General features: G+C 45.7%; 1 non-coding gene across 1 annotated transcript; it reads right to left on the bottom strand.

Annotated features, from left to right (window-relative positions):
• Positions 1-1,590: 1,590 nt before the first annotated feature.
• LOC142201682 (U6 spliceosomal RNA) lies at positions 1,591-1,697 on the bottom strand. Its single transcript, XR_012715592.1, has one exon. It is a non-coding gene; the product is annotated as a U6 spliceosomal RNA (small nuclear RNA).
• Positions 1,698-16,204: the final 14,507 nt, after the last annotated feature.

Below are 16,204 nucleotides of genomic sequence, written 5' to 3'. Positions count from 1 at the left end.
TAAATGCATTATGCTATAAGAGTATTCACACTGTGGAGGGGTTTGTAAAAACTGCACTTCACTGAAGATAAAGTTAATGTAATCTGGAAAGTGTTCAATCATCAGTTCTCTAAGAAACTCAGCTCCTGGTTATATCTGCTATTGTAACTAAAGAAGAGTATATTGATTTTGGAATTCATAAAAGTTTCTTAGTTCTGAAAATTCAGGTCATATTGTAAAACACAGAAGAGGCAGAAAGCACAGACAGCAGAGTGGGATTCACTGCCTAACACAGAATAGAAGAGAAACAACTAGTATATGTTTTATTCTTTATTTTTGATTGGTCAATACAAGGAAATACACATGGTTAATATACAATGCATGGACACATAGGGACAATTGTACTATACTCTAGAACACAACTAGAGAAATATCACAGCAGATTTTCTGACATGTTCATCTTAGTAAATATGTGTACCCTTGTGAAATGGCATTTTCTTATAAATGCATTGTGTTTAGAGATGAGCGAGTAGTGTTCGATCGAGTAGGTGTTCGATCAAATACTACGGTATTCGAAATACTCGTACTCAATTGAACACTACTAGCTGTTCGAAGTTTAAGGTTCGATGCAGAACCAGCGTTGATTGGCAGAATGCTATACATTCTATACATTCTATACATGCTATACATTCTGCCAATCAACGCTGGTTCTTCTCTTACCTTTAGAAGTCTACTCCGTGCAGCATCCCCGCGGCGTCTTCCGGCTTGAATTCACTCTGCCTAGGCATCCGGCCTAGGCAGAGCCGACTGCGCATGCACGGGCATGCCCACGCATGCACAGTCGGCTCTGCTCAGGCGTCGGGCCGATGCCTAGGCAGAGTGAATTCCAGCCGGAAGACGCCGCGGGGGCGCTGCGCCGGGAGAAGACTTCAAGGAGAATCCAGCCCGACCGTCACTCGTGGACTTGGTAAGTATAATTTTATCGAATTTTGCCTACCCCTGAAACGAGCATTTCCCCCCATAGACTATAATGGGGTTCGAAATCCGTTCGAACAGTCAAACAGTGTGCGGATTTCGAACCTCAGACATTTTAGTGTTCACTCATTTCTAATTGTGTTACCAACTGGGTGTAACTAGACATGTTCATTTCAAATAGTGGAATGGAGGTGTATTTCTCCCAGAGTCCTCTCCCATGTGAAGTAGCAGGCATACGCCCTCACCAGCTAATTAATTAATTAGTTAATTCAGAAAGGGTGGGTATTTAAGAGAGTTTAGGAGAGCAGGTCTGCCTGGGGACAGAAATCCAGTCTGTGTGAGCGACACATGTAAGCAAAAGATTGCTGGATGTTGTGTTGTTTGTGAGCAGGCAGGGAAAAGCTCACCAGCTGCTAGCTAGGGTTGTTGAATGTTTAGTAAGGGCCAGACTGGCTAGGGTTTTTTTGTTACTGTTATACTCCCTGTATATCTGCAACCCTATCAATTAAAAACTTTATGTCTATCTGTTGCTGTTTGGCCTGGCCTTTTTTTGCTCCTTAATATAAAAAAAAAAACAGATAATTTCTCTATCGAGCAGAGCACATTTATACACACTAGACTATTATTATTATTTTTTTTTTTATGGAACGCTTCGTGAATTTGCGTGTCATCCTTGCACAGAGGCCATGCTAATCTTCTCTGTATCGTTCCAATTTTAGAATATGTGCTACTGAAGCGAGCACAGATTAAATTATTTTTAGTATACTTTTATACATTCATGTATTTTCCAGGCCCATGGTAACAAGATATCACATATACTTATTTCTCACTTATAACTCTGAAATGAGTCTGGCTATATCTTAATTTTCTTCTCAGATTTCTGCTAATCTGCCACCTTCCATCTGAAACAATTTTCATAAGAGAACACTGGGGGTGTTATGCCCGAGATCCAGAAAGCTTCTTCAGACAACTATTTTCCTTTACTTATTAACTCTTACAGATTGTCAGGGAGTTTACAACGGAAACATCATGAAAGACAAGACAGTATTGCATCTATCTATCTATCTATCTATCTATCTATCTATCTATCTATCTATCATTTATCTACCTATCTATCGCTATATCGATATATCTATACTAATTTGCTAGGGTATTTATTTTGTGAAAGTTCATCTTGATAGTGATATCTGTAAATGAGGGGTAGCTATAGTGCTGAACAGACCTGCATTACACATTTCTGTTTTTTGATTTTTTTAAAGGTTTCAGCAAATGTTTTCCTGCCATACTATAAATTGTCTTTAATGACTATCAAAAGTAATGACATTTATTACCATTTTTCTTGCAAATAATACACATTAAGTTATGGTTTAAATTATTGGAGTCACAAGTCAGTGGTTTGTATTGGCCTGTCTTTACTTACTATTGGTATATAAGGCACCTGAGTTTCTCGAACTGTGACTTCTTCCTTTATTAGAATATTTAAGAAAACAGAGCATTAGGGGACATCCTAAGCACTATTCATATTATGAATTAAAACCTGAAAACGTATTTATTCTCTAAAAGGAAAGCACTGCCTGGCCATTCATGTGAATTGGCTGGCAGGCCCTGCAATGTAAATTCAGGCAGGGAAAACTCCACAAAACAAATTAATGGGTGGTTTATACTAATGCAATTCACCTACACTGTTAACAAATGCTACATCTGTATATGTGTGCATGTTTGTATGTATATATGGTTAATGTTTATCTAAATACATTTAATACAAATACACAATGGTTTTTATTTAGTATTTGAAGGTATAATATATTGGGGGGGGGCAGGCTATGGCCCCTTTTACAGGGAGAGTTATTTTAACTGGTACACTATAAACAATCGTTGATTCGTAAAGCGATTAAAACTGGTCTGTCTTTGACAAGCCATCTGTATGATAGATGAAGCCATTCACTTCCAGTGTTTGTCACTTTTTAATCAACATTCCCCTTCTCATGTCTTGGTGTATTATAATTTGCTCTCATGCGTTTTTCTTCTTTCATTCTTGGTGTAGATTCTATTGTTGACATAAAATAAACTTTCATCCACAATGAAGTGTTATTTAGTCTATCCTCAGTGAGAAGAAACCATCTATTATGTTATATTTACACTAGAGATGAGCGAACAGTGTTCTATCGAACTCATGTTCGATCGGATATTAGGCTGTTCGGCATGTTCGAATCGAATCGAACACCGCGTGGTAAAGTGCGCCATTACTCGATTCCCCTCCCACCTTCCCTGGCGCCTTTTTTGCTCCAATAACAGCACAGGGTAGGTGGGACAGGAACTACGACACCGGTGACGTTGAAAAAAGTAGGCAAAACCCATTGGCTGCCGAAAACATGTGACCTCTAATTTAAAAGAACAGCGCCGCCCAGCTTCGCGTCATTCTGAGCTTGCAATTCACCGAGGACGGAGGTTTCCGTCCAGTTAGCTAGGGGTTAGATTCTGGGTAGGCAGGGACAGGCTAGGATAGGAAGGAGAAGACAACCAACAGCTCTTATAAGAGCTAAATTCCAGGGAGAAGCTTGTCAGTGTAACGTGGCACTGACGGGCTCAATCGCCGCAACCCAGCTTTCCCAGGATCCTGAATGGAATACACTGTCAGTGTATTCCCGTATACCCGATATATACCCCCGATACCCGTTCCAACGGTGTGCCCCCCCACCTTCACCCCAGAAATACCCTGCAAGTCCCCTAGCAATAGGATTGGGGCTATATACACCCACTATTTTTGCTACTGCCATATAGTGCCATTGTCTCACTGGGAATTCAAAGAATATATTGGGCTTACATATAACTTCAATTCCAGGGAGAAGCTTGTCAGTGTAACGTGGCACTGACGGGCTCAATCGCCGCAACCCAGCTTTCCCAGGATCCTGAATGGAACACACTGACAGTGTATTCCCGTATACCCCATATATACACCCCAAATCCCCGTTCCAACGGTGTGCCCCCCCACCTTCACCTCAGAAATACCCTGCAAGTCCCCTAGCAATAGAATTGGGGCTATATACACCCACAATTTTTGCTACTGGTATATAGTGCCATTGTCTGACTGGGAATTCAAAGAATATATTGGGGTGACGTGCACCCACAATTTTTAATACTGGTATACAGTGCCATTGTCTGACTGGGAATTCAAAGAATATATGGGGGTTACGTGCACCCACAATTTTTAATACTGCTATACAGTGCCATTGTCTGACTGGGAATTCAAAGAATATATGGGGGTTACGTGCACCCACAATTTTTAATACTGCTATACAGTTCCTTTGTCTCACTGGGAATTCAAAGAATATATGGGGGTTATGTGCACCCACAATTTTTAATACTGGTATACAGTGCCATTGTCTGACTGGGAATTCAAAGAATATATGGGGGTTATGTGCACCCACAATTTTTACTACTGGTATACAGTGCCATTGTCTGACTGGGAATTCAAAGAATATATGGGGGTTATGTGCACCCACAATTTTTAATACTGGTATATAGTGCCATTGTCTGACTGGGAATTCAAAGAATATATGGGGGTTACGTGCACCCACAATTTTTACTACTGGTATACAGTGCCATTGTCTGACTGGGAATTCAAAGAATATATGGGGGTTACGTGCACCCACAATTTTTAATACTGCTATACAGTTCCATTGTCTCACTGGGAATTCAAAGAATATATGGGGGTTATGTGCACCCACAATTTTTAATACTGGTATACAGTGCCATTGTCTGACTGGGAATTCAAAGAATATATGGGGGTTACGTGCACCCACAATTTTTAATACTGCTATACAGTTCCATTGTCTCACTGGGAATTCAAAGAATATATGGGGGTTATGTGCACCCACAATTTTTAATACTGGTATATAGTGCCATTGTCTGACTGGGAATTCAAAGAATATATGGGGGTTACGTGCACCCACAATTTTTGCTACTGCTATACAGTTCCATTGTCTCACTGGGAATTCAAAGAATATATGGGGGTTATGTGCACCCACAATTTTTAATACTGGTATACAGTGCCATTGTCTGACTGGGAATTCAAAGAATATATGGGGGTTACGTGCACCCACAATTTTTAATACTGCTATACAGTTCCTTTGTCTCACTGGGAATTCAAAGAATATATGGGGGTTATGTGCACCCACAATTTTTAATACTGGTATACAGTGCCATTGTCTGACTGGGAATTCAAAGAATATATGGGGGTTATGTGCACCCACAATTTTTAATACTGGTATACAGTGCCATTGTCTGACTGGGAATTCAAAGAATATATGGGGGTTATGTGCACCCACAATTTTTAATACTGGTATACAGTGCCATTGTCTGACTGGGAATTCAAAGAATATATTGGGGTTATGTGCACCCACAATTTTTACTACTGGTATATAGTGCCATTGTCTGACTGGGAATTCAAAGAATATATGGGGGTTATGTGCACCCACAATTTTTACTACTGGTATACAGTGCCATTGTCTGACTGGGAATTCAAAGAATATATTGGGGTTATGTGCACCCACAATTTTTACTACTGGTATATAGTGCCATTGTCTGACTGGGAATTCAAAGAATATATGGGGGTTATGTGCACCCACAATTTTTAATACTGGTATACAGTGCCATTGTCTGACTGGGAATTCAAAGAATATATTGGGGTTATGTGCACCCACAATTTTTACTACTGGTATATAGTGCCATTGTCTGACTGGGAATTCAAAGAATATATGGGGGTTATGTGCACCCACAATTTTTAATACTGGTATACAGTGCCATTGTCTGACTGGGAATTCAAAGAATATATGGGGGTTACGTGCACCCACAATTTTTAATACTGCTATACAGTTCCTTTGTCTCACTGGGAATTCAAAGAATATATGGGGGTTATGTGCACCCACAATTTTTACTACTGGTATACAGTGCCATTGTCTGACTGGGAATTCAAAGAATATATTGGGGTTATGTGCACCCACAATTTTTACTACTGGTATATAGTGCCATTGTCTGACTGGGAATTCAAAGAATATATGGGGTTATGTGCACCCACAATTTTTACTACTGGTATACAGTGCCATTGTCTGACTGGGAATTCAAAGAATATATGGGGGTTACGTGCACCCACAATTTTTAATACTGCTATACAGTTCCTTTGTCTCACTGGGAATTCAAAGAATATATGGGGGTTATGTGCACCCACAATTTTTAATACTGGTATACAGTGCCATTGTCTGACTGGGAATTCAAAGAATATATGGGGGTTATGTGCACCCACAATTTTTACTACTGGTATACAGTGCCATTGTCTGACTGGGAATTCAAAGAATATATGGGGGTTATGTGCACCCACAATTTTTAATACTGGTATACAGTGCCATTGTCTGACTGGGAATTCAAAGAATATATTGGGGTTATGTGCACCCACAATTTTTACTACTGGTATACAGTGCCATTGTCTGACTGGGAATTCAAAGAATATATGGGGGTTACGTGCACCCACAATTTTTAATACTGCTATACAGTTCCTTTGTCTCACTGGGAATTCAAAGAATATATGGGGGTTATGTGCACCCACAATTTTTACTACTGGTATACAGTGCCATTGTCTGACTGGGAATTCAAAGAATATATTGGGGTTATGTGCACCCACAATTTTTACTACTGGTATACAGTGCCATTGTCTGACTGGGAATTCAAAGAATATATGGGGGTTACGTGCACCCACAATTTTTAATACTGCTATACAGTTCCTTTGTCTCACTGGGAATTCAAAGAATATATGGGGGTTATGTGCACCCACAATTTTTACTACTGGTATACAGTGCCATTGTCTGACTGGGAATTCAAAGAATATATTGGGGTTATGTGCACCCACAATTTTTACTACTGGTATACAGTGCCATTGTCTGACTGGGAATTCAAAGAATATATGGGGGTTACGTGCACCCACAATTTTTAATACTGCTATACAGTTCCTTTGTCTCACTGGGAATTCAAAGAATATATGGGGGTTATGTGCACCCACAATTTTTAATACTGGTATACAGTGCCATTGTCTGACTGGGAATTCAAAGAATATATTGGGGTTATGTGCACCCACAATTTTTAATACTGCTATACAGTTCCTTTGTCTCACTGGGAATTCAAAGAATATATGGGGGTTATGTGCACCCACAATTTTTAATACTGGTATACAGTGCCATTGTCTGACTGGGAATTCAAAGAATATATGGGGGTTATGTGCACCCACAATTTTTAATACTGGTATACAGTGCCATTGTCTCACTGGGAATTCCACAAATAATTTGGGGATTCATTCACCCTACATCTCAGGCTCTTGCCATATTCACCCAGGTTGTCAGTGCTGCACCAGCTCGTTCCCAGACAGCTCGGCCCGAAAAACACGTTACCTATATAGAGGATTTGGACAATGAAGACAACATGTTCTAAATCTAATGTCTGCACCTTCTCCAGAATTAAAATAAAGGCAGCGTTTAACTTTCAAATAGCACTGCACAAAGGAAGAGCTTATCAGCTTGTCTCATGACATGCTACTGAAAAGTTTCATTTGTGTATCTTAATGTAAATATAGTTGTATAAGCTTTTTGGGTTTTAGGCACTGCCAAGTTATTTATTACCACCCGCTCCCTTATAATGATGATGACGCCAAAGTCACTGTGGGTGTTCAGAGCTCACAGCTTTGGGTGACATTTGTCTTGCTCTCTGTCGGTACCAGCTGTCTTTTTGGATACCGTAAAGTTATGTTGACTTTATTAACAGCTATAGAAGCTTTAGCCAGGTTGTGACGGTGTGTAACCCTAACAACACTAAGTGGGATACACATTAATAGTCAGTCTATGTACGCTAAACGTATCACTGAAGTAATTTTTTTTCCCTCTCCCCTAATATAAGAAAGGAACAGACATTAGACCTAGACCGGGGTTCGAGGCTTGAAAAAATCCAGTATTATTTGTTCTTCATGATGTGAAATATGTGTTGAAAAGCAACCCAAGATGAAGTCAGCCATGTGTGCCAGTGTGTTACTTGGCATGCCTTTGCTGGCCCCAACTGTAAGGGTCACTCTCCATTTCCTCCATTTTCCACTCCCCTTCACACCATTTGTGGTGAAGCAATGGGATGCACTGAAGTGCACCCTCTAGCCTCGTGTGGGATAGGGACATCAGATGCCACTCCAACCCCCTCGTCTTCCTCCGCCAGCCAACGGTGCGAAGATGAGAGGAGTGTGCTCTGAATGTTTTCTGCCTAGCAGAGGCTAGTTCTCACTTACGAAAATGGCCCCACTTTGACCTGTATATCAGGCACAATGGTGTAGGTTTCAAAGAAACATGGCACCAACAAGTTGGAAAACGTGGGCCATGCGTGGACCGTGTTTGAGTCTGGCAAGCTCCAGATCTGCTACCAGGTTCCAGCCATTATCACAGGCGCAAAAATGCCAGGCCCCAGGTGTAGCAGGGAAAAAAAAATGCCATCTCAGCCAGGATGGCATCCCTGACCTCGGAGGCACTGTGCTGTCTGTCCCCCAAGCTGATCAGTTTCAGCACGGCCTACTGACATCTCCCCATGCCAGTGTTACAGTGTTTTCCGCTAGTAGCTGGGGTGGAGGTTGCAGCTTCGTAGGGTTTCAGTCTACTCCTGCCATGAATTTTGGCCTGGGAGAGGAGATAGGCCACCCCAGTTTGCACCCGGGGAACAGACTCCACCACATTCACCCTGCCTGTCATTAAAGATAAGCACTGCAGCATCCCTGACCACAGGCGCTTGTCCATGTGTCGGTGGTCAAGTGGACCTTGCAGCAAAGCGCAGAGCTCTGGGCCCGACTGATGTTATGGGACACATGCAGGCGCAAGGCAGAGACAGCACACCAAGAGAAGTAGTAACGGCTAGGCCCAGCATAGGGAGGTGCCCCAGCTGCCATCTGCTGACGGAAGGCCTGGGTCTCCAGAAGCATAAACAAACACCAACATCTCCAGGGCCAGCAGTTTATCGATGAGGCTGTTACAGGCTTGGGCATGGGGGTGGGTTGTATTGTACTTCTGCCTGCAATGAAAAGCTTGGGAAATGTGGAGTGGCTGGGAAGAGGCGCATGATGGTGCAGGCCAAAAGGGCGCATGAGGGTGAACTCCCCAATGTGTCAGAGATAGGTGTGTAGGTGTCCTTGCATCATATACTTGCACCATATTTGGCTTTGGAAGTTAATTTTGTGCCAAAAAGTGGTTAAGACAGCGATCCCTCAGCTACTCCCGTTACACTGTCTATTGAAGTTACCATCTGTGGAAGTGGACCACCATTTCTAAGATCCCAAAGGAAGCAGGCAAGAGATGTGCAGTTCAGAAAAAAAGATGAGAAAATAAGTTTAGGCTGTAGAGCACAGAGGGATCGGAGAGGACAGAGCTGGTGTCGGCCAGGTATTCCCACAACATGCGCCTATACTTGTCCCTCCTGGTGACACTAGGCCCCTGAGTGGCAGTAATTTGTCCAGGGGGGCCATTAACGTGTTCCAGACCTAGGAATAAGTCTTCCAACAGGGTAGAGTTTTGCATGCCTTTGCTTCTACCCACTGTTTTTGCTGCTTAGCTTCCCTCCACATCTACTCTGCTTTCACCCCTAAACATCACCCCAGTTTATGCCTTTGCTTCTACCCAGGTTTTTTGTTGATTTAGCTTCCCTCTACATCTACACTGCTTTAGCCCCTAGACATCACCCCTGTCCATGTGGGGTCGGTGGCCTCGTCATCCACCAACTCCTCTTCCAATTGCGCACTGCCCCCTTACTGCAAACCGCACATGACCACAGCTTGCCTTGATGGCAACTGTGTCTCATGATCCCCACTTAGGTCCAGACAAGTCGGTGGCGGGTCCAAAACCCCAAAATTGGAAGGAAATGGCAGATGCTGCAGTATTTCTAACACCTGTTCCTGGTGCTCGGGCCTGGTCTGTGTTGTACCCTGCACCCTGCTTAACGCATCTGCCATATCCGAAGTTGTGCTGAGCGCATGCTAATGTTTCGTGTCCAGTGCAATGGATGGGATGGGATTTCACATAAGTCTGCCACCCATGGCCACTCATGGTTGAGCAACTGAGGGAGTTGACTTTGACGAACCCGAGGGTTTTGGAGTTGGAACTACATCAAAGGTCTGTGCTGCTCACACACTCTGCTCAACACATGATATGTTTAGTGCCAGCAGTGTGGAGACGTCGCACAACAGCCGTTGTTCCAGCAGGTACAGGCGTTGTAGGAGTGCATAGAGGCTAGCAGCGGCAACTATACACTTTAAAAACTATCCGCACAAGCGCCACACTTTCACCAGTAGCTCAGGAACATTGGGGTACCTTTTTAAAATGATTAGCAGCAATGAGTTAAAAACGTGGCCCAGGCATGGAATATGTTGCAGGCTGCCAAGCTACAGAGCCAATCCCAGGTTACGGCCATTATCACACATGACAACATGCCTGGGCCCAGGTGCAGTGGCAAAAACCACATTGCCGTCTCATCGAGGATGGCATGACTCACTTTGTAGGCAGTGTGCTGTCTGGCCCCCAAGCTGATGAGCTTCAGCACGGCCCGCTGACGTCTCCCCACACCAGTGTTGCAGCGTTTCCAGCTCGTAGCTGGGGTCAATTTAACAGCGGAGGAGGGTGGTGTTTCAGCCCTCCTCCCAGGAATGTTGTGTGGGGAGACAAGTCAGGCCACCACATTTTGCGACCCGGTCCACGCCTCAACTACATTCAACCACTGTGCCCAAATTGAAAGGTAGCGTCCCTGTCCGCATGCACTTGTCCATTCGTAACTGGTCACATGGAACTTTAGGGCTAAGCGCTGAATTTAGGGACCGCCTCATGTTTGGGGGAAAGTGCTGGTGTGGACGGCACAGTGCGGTGGCGCAGTAGACACTCTGCCCAAAAAGGGCAGAGTGTCCCCCAGCCGGGATTCCAACATCTCCTGGGCCAGATTTCTTGAGATGAGGCCGTTGAAGCCTTGGGCATGTGGGTGGGTTGCGCTGTACTTTAGCATGAAATGAAAGGCTTGGGAGATGGGGAGTTGCTGGGAAGAGGCGCATGATGGCGCGGGCAAAAGGAGAAATGGCAGGAAAAGGTGAGGATAAGGGTGAACTCCCCAAAGTGTCAGAGGCAGATGTGGAGGTGTCCTGGCTCCTGGTCTGGACTGCAGCGCCAGCCCTGTCAACAGTGGAAGAGGCAGTGGCCGCCAGGCCAAACAACGATTATCCTGCGCTTGCTCTCACCCACTGAGCCCAGGGCTTGCCTTCCAAATGATGGCACCCGCAAGAGGTGGTGAGATTCCTCTCCGCAGATCTCCAAACCATCTTGGACTTGCAAATTGCACTAAATTTGTCATGTAACTGACATGTATATGATGAGTCTATCCATTGTCTGTTCATTTTGGTGAAAGTCAGCCTGTCAGCTGACAGACAGCTGTGCTTGTCAGTGATGATGTCACCGGCTGCTTGTACCCCCAGTTTTTGCTGCTTAGCTTGCCTCCACATCCACACTGCTTTTGCCCCTACACATCACCCCTATCCATGCCTGTGCCTCTAGCCATAAGTCTGCCACCCATGGAAACTCATGGTGCAGAAAGTGAGGGAGCTGACTCTGAGGAACCCTTGGGTTTTGTAGCTGGTACTCCATCAAAGGTCTCTGCTGCTCACACACCCTGCTGAACATACGGTATCTAGGGTTAGAGCGTGTGGTGACCTCGCACAACAGTAGGTGCTTCAGGCAGATGTAGGCCTTGCTGGAGTGTATTGCGGCTAGCTCCAGGTACTGTAGACTTGGGAAAGTGGGTGTCCAAGTGCCGCACTTTCACCCTTAGCTCAGCTAATTTGGGGTATGTTTTTAAAAATCATTGCACCACTACATTGAACATGTGGGCCAGGCATGGAACGTGTTGGAGGCTGGCAAGCTCCAGAGCCCTCCAACAAGCTAAAAAACCTGGCCCCAGGGGCAGCGGGGATAAACAAATTGCCATCTCATCCAGGATGGCATCCCTGACCTCAGAGGCAGTGTGCTGTCCGTCTCCCAAGCTGATGAGCTTCAGCCCAGCCTGCTGACGTCTCCCCACACCAGTGTTGCAGCGTTTTCAGCTCGTAGCTGGGGTAAATCTAACAGCGGAGGAGGAGGAGGGTGGTGTTTCAGCCCTCCTCCCAGGAATGTTTTGTGGGGAAACAAGTCAGGAAAATTCTTGAAACGGGAGAGTTTTGCATCTTTGCCCTTGCTGCCTATGGACATCCCTTTGCCTCTAGCCACCATTTTCCCTGCTTTGCTTGCCTCCACATCCACACTGCTTTTGCCCCTAGACATCACCCCAGTCCATGCCTTAGCTTGTACCCCCAGTTTTTCCTGCTTAGCTTGCCTCCACATCCACACTGCTTTTGCCCCTAGACATCACCCCAGTCCATGCCTTAGCTTGTACCCCCAGTTTTTCCTGCTTAGCTTGCCTCCACATCCACACTGCTTTTGCCCCTAGACATCACCCCAGTCCATGCCTTAGCTTGTATCCCCAGTTTTTCCTGCTTAGCTTGCCTCCACATCCACACTGCTTTTGCCCCTAGACATCACCCCAGTCCATGCCTTAGCTTGTACCCCCAGTTTTTCCTGCTTAGCTTGCCTCCACATCCACACTGCTTTTGCCCCTAGACATCATCCCTATCCATGCCTCTTCCCCTAGCCATAACTCTGCCACCCCTGGAAACTCATGGTGCAGAAACTTTGGTTGCTGACTTTGAGGAACCCTTGGGTTTTGTAGATGGAACTCCATCAAAGGTCTGTGCAGCTCACACACCCTGCTCAAGATATGGTATTGTAGGGTTTCAGCGTGTGTGAATGACGGACAACAGCCTGTGTTTGGACAGATGTAGGCCTTGCTAGAGTGTTTTTAGGCTAGCAGCGACTCCTGTGCACTTGCAAAAGTGGGCGCACAAGCGCCGCATTTTCAACAGTAGCTTCGGTACATTTGGGTATGTTTTTAAAAAACTTTGCACCACTAGGTTAGACGTGGGCCAAACATGGAACGTGTTGGAGGCTGGCAAGCTCCAGAGCCGCTACCAGGTTCCAGCCATTATCACAGGCGTAAAAATGCCAGGCCCCAGGTGTAGCAGGGAAAAAAAAATGCCATCTCAGCCAGGATGGCATCCCTGACCTCGGAGGCACTGTGCTGTCTGTCCCCCAAGCTGATGAGCTTCAGCACCGCCTGCTGACGTCTCCCCACACCAGTGTTTTAGCGTTTGCCGCTAGTAGCTGTGGTGGAGGTTGCAGCGTCGTAGGGTTTCAGTCTACTCCTGCCATGAATTTTGGCCTGGGAGAGGAGATAGGCCACCCCAGTTTGCACCCGGGGAACAGACTCCACCACATTCACCCTGCCTGTCATTAAAGATAAGCACTGCAGCATCCCTGACCACAGGCGCTTGTCCAAGTGTCGGTGGTCAAGTGGACCTTGCAGCAAAGCGCGGAACTAAGGGCCCACCTGATGTTGAGTGACACGTGCTGGTGCAAGGCGGGGACGCCACACCGGGAGAAGTTGAGACGGCTAGGGACGGCATAGTGAGGTGCCACAGTTGCCATCAGGTCCGGGAAGGCGGGAGTTTCAACAAGCCGGAACGCCAACCTCTCCTGGGCCAGCAGTTTAGCGATGTTGGCGTTCTAGGCTTGCGTGGGTGGGTGGTTAGCGGTGTATTTCTGCCGGCGCTCCAATGTCTGAGAGATGGTGGGTTGTTGTAAAGAAGCGCCTGATGGTGCCTTTGATGGTGCAGGAGAAGGAGATAAGACAGAAACAGGGGAGGATGAGGGAGAAGTCAACAAAGTGGCGGAGGCAGATGAAGTGATGTCCTGGCTCGTCCTCTGGAGTGCATCGCCAGCACTGTGAGCAGAGGCAGTGGCATGAACGGCGGGCGACGTTTGTCCTGCTGTTGCTGCCTGCCACTGATTCCATTGCTTGGATTCCAAATGACGGTGCATTGAAGTGGTGGACAGGTTGCTCTTCTCAGGGCCCCTACTCGATTTCGAGAGGCAAATTGTGTAGACGACACTATATCTGTCCTCGGCGCATTCCTTGAAAAAACTCTACACCTTCAAGAAACGTGCCCTCGATGGGGGAGTTTTTCTGGGCTGGGTACAAAAGGGAACATCTTCGGACATTCCGGGTCTGGCCTGGCTTCGGCAAAGCAGCTGACCTCTGCCTCTGGACATGTCTCTGCCTCTAGCTACCCTTTTTGGTGCTGCACCTGCCTCAACATCCACACTACTTTCCCAGCTTGACATCTGCCTTGTCCAGGTGGGGTCGGTGTCCTCGTCGTCCACCACCTCCTCTTCCAACTCCTGTCTCGCCTCCTCCTCCTGCACAATGCGCATGTCAACTGGCTGCCCTGACAGCAACTGCGTCTCATCGTCGTCGATGAGGGTGGGTTGCTGGTCATCCGCCACCAAATCGACCGGAGATGGAATGGAGGAGACTCTAGTGTTTGAGCATCTGGACACAGATACTCGTCTGTTAGGTCCGTGGAATCGCGAAATGGAGGGGCAGGTTGCGGTACAGTCAAAGGAAGGGAGAACAGCTCTGGGGAGCAGGGACAGTTGGGGTTATTGTTCTGAGAAGATTGGGAATTTTGGGTGGAAGGAGGACAAGACTGTTGGGTAAGAGGAGGTAGAGGCTGACTGGCTGGTGGACAATGTGCTTTAAGCGTTATCCGACAGCCATTGCAAGACCTGTTCCTGGTTCTCGGGCCTACTAATCTTTGTACCATTCAGCCTAGTTAATGTGGAACTTTTGTGCAAAGCGCAGAACTTAGGGCCCGCCTGATGTTAAGGGACACACGCTGGTACAAGGCTCAACTCACCCTAAGTGCCAAAAACACTGCTGGTGCAAGGCTCTACTCATGCCAAGGGCCTCAATCTCTGCTGGTAGCTCAGCTTAAGGTCATGTAACTTTGTTTGGAAGGGCTCATGTTAAGGGCTAGAAAAGTGAATTTTGGAAGGTCTTACCACATCACACACACACACACACACACACACACACACACACTCAAAATGACAGTTAAGGGTGAGGGCTTTTGGAATTCCCATTGCCTATTCCATTTGTGGTTGTCATGGGGAACGTGATTTAAAGGGGTGGTTGTTACTGTTTGTTGAGCTTAAATTGGGGTTTGTGTCCATCCATTTGGGGAGTAAAGAAGGTTTCCAGGTATTTTCCCACTTTGATAGAGGTTTTTTTGAATGTGGAAAGTGTGTAGTTGTTAGGCAGTGATGTTGGGGTAATAGAGGGTCTTTGGTGTGTTAGATGCCCCCAGGCATGCTTCCCCTGCTGTCCCAGTGTCATTCCAGAGGTGTTGGCATCATTTCCTGGGGTGTCATAGTGGACTTGGTGACCCTCCAGACACGGATTTGGGTTTCCCCCTTAACGAGTATCTGTTCCCCATAGACTATAATGGGGTTCGAAACCCGTTCGAACACACGAACATTGAGCGGCTGTTCGAATCGAATTTCGAACCTCGAACATTTTAGTGTTCGCTCATCTCTAATTTACACCATATTTAATAATTCAGTATTCTACATACAATATACTTTAATTAAAATGTTTGAGGCTGGCATTACATTCACATACATGGAGACTTCATATCAATCAAAAATATATATCAAAGCAGTTTTCTGATCTTTAAAAACTTTGCATGAATAATTTAAATGCAGCATATTTTCCATAACCAGATACTATTAATGTACTATGTTTAGTGACTACTAGAGATGAGCGAACACTGTTCGGATCAGCCGTTCCGAACAGCACACTCCCATAGAAATGAATGGACGTAGCCAGCACAGCGACCGGCCGCCGGCAAAGTGTACGTACCAGCTGCTTCCATTTATTTTTATGGGAGCGTGCTGTTCGGAACGGCTGATCCGAACAGTGTTCGCTCATCTCTAGTGACTACCACTGGAAGGATTTGTTCAAATCGTTGTTGGTAATTTCCACGGCTCTCCTCCATGAGAACAAAGCAGGTACCAACAGCACCAGATAGACCCCACTGGCTATGAGAAGGGGGGGGGCTTAAGGCAATGGTGTAACTAAAGTCTTGAGGGCTCCGGTGCAATTTATTGTCTGGGGACCCTACCTCATCCCTACAGTAAATTCTAGATAGTGATGGTTATGGGCGTTAAGGAGTTTAATCATCCTTAGTGTGGTTAGGGTAATCTGTGGGTCT

Source organism: Leptodactylus fuscus, chromosome 4, assembly GCF_031893055.1.
Source record: "Leptodactylus fuscus isolate aLepFus1 chromosome 4, aLepFus1.hap2, whole genome shotgun sequence".
Lineage (NCBI taxonomy): Eukaryota > Metazoa > Chordata > Amphibia > Anura > Leptodactylidae > Leptodactylus > Leptodactylus fuscus.
The sequence above is the reverse complement of the archived record's forward strand: the minus strand, read 5'-3'. Positions and strand labels throughout refer to the sequence as shown.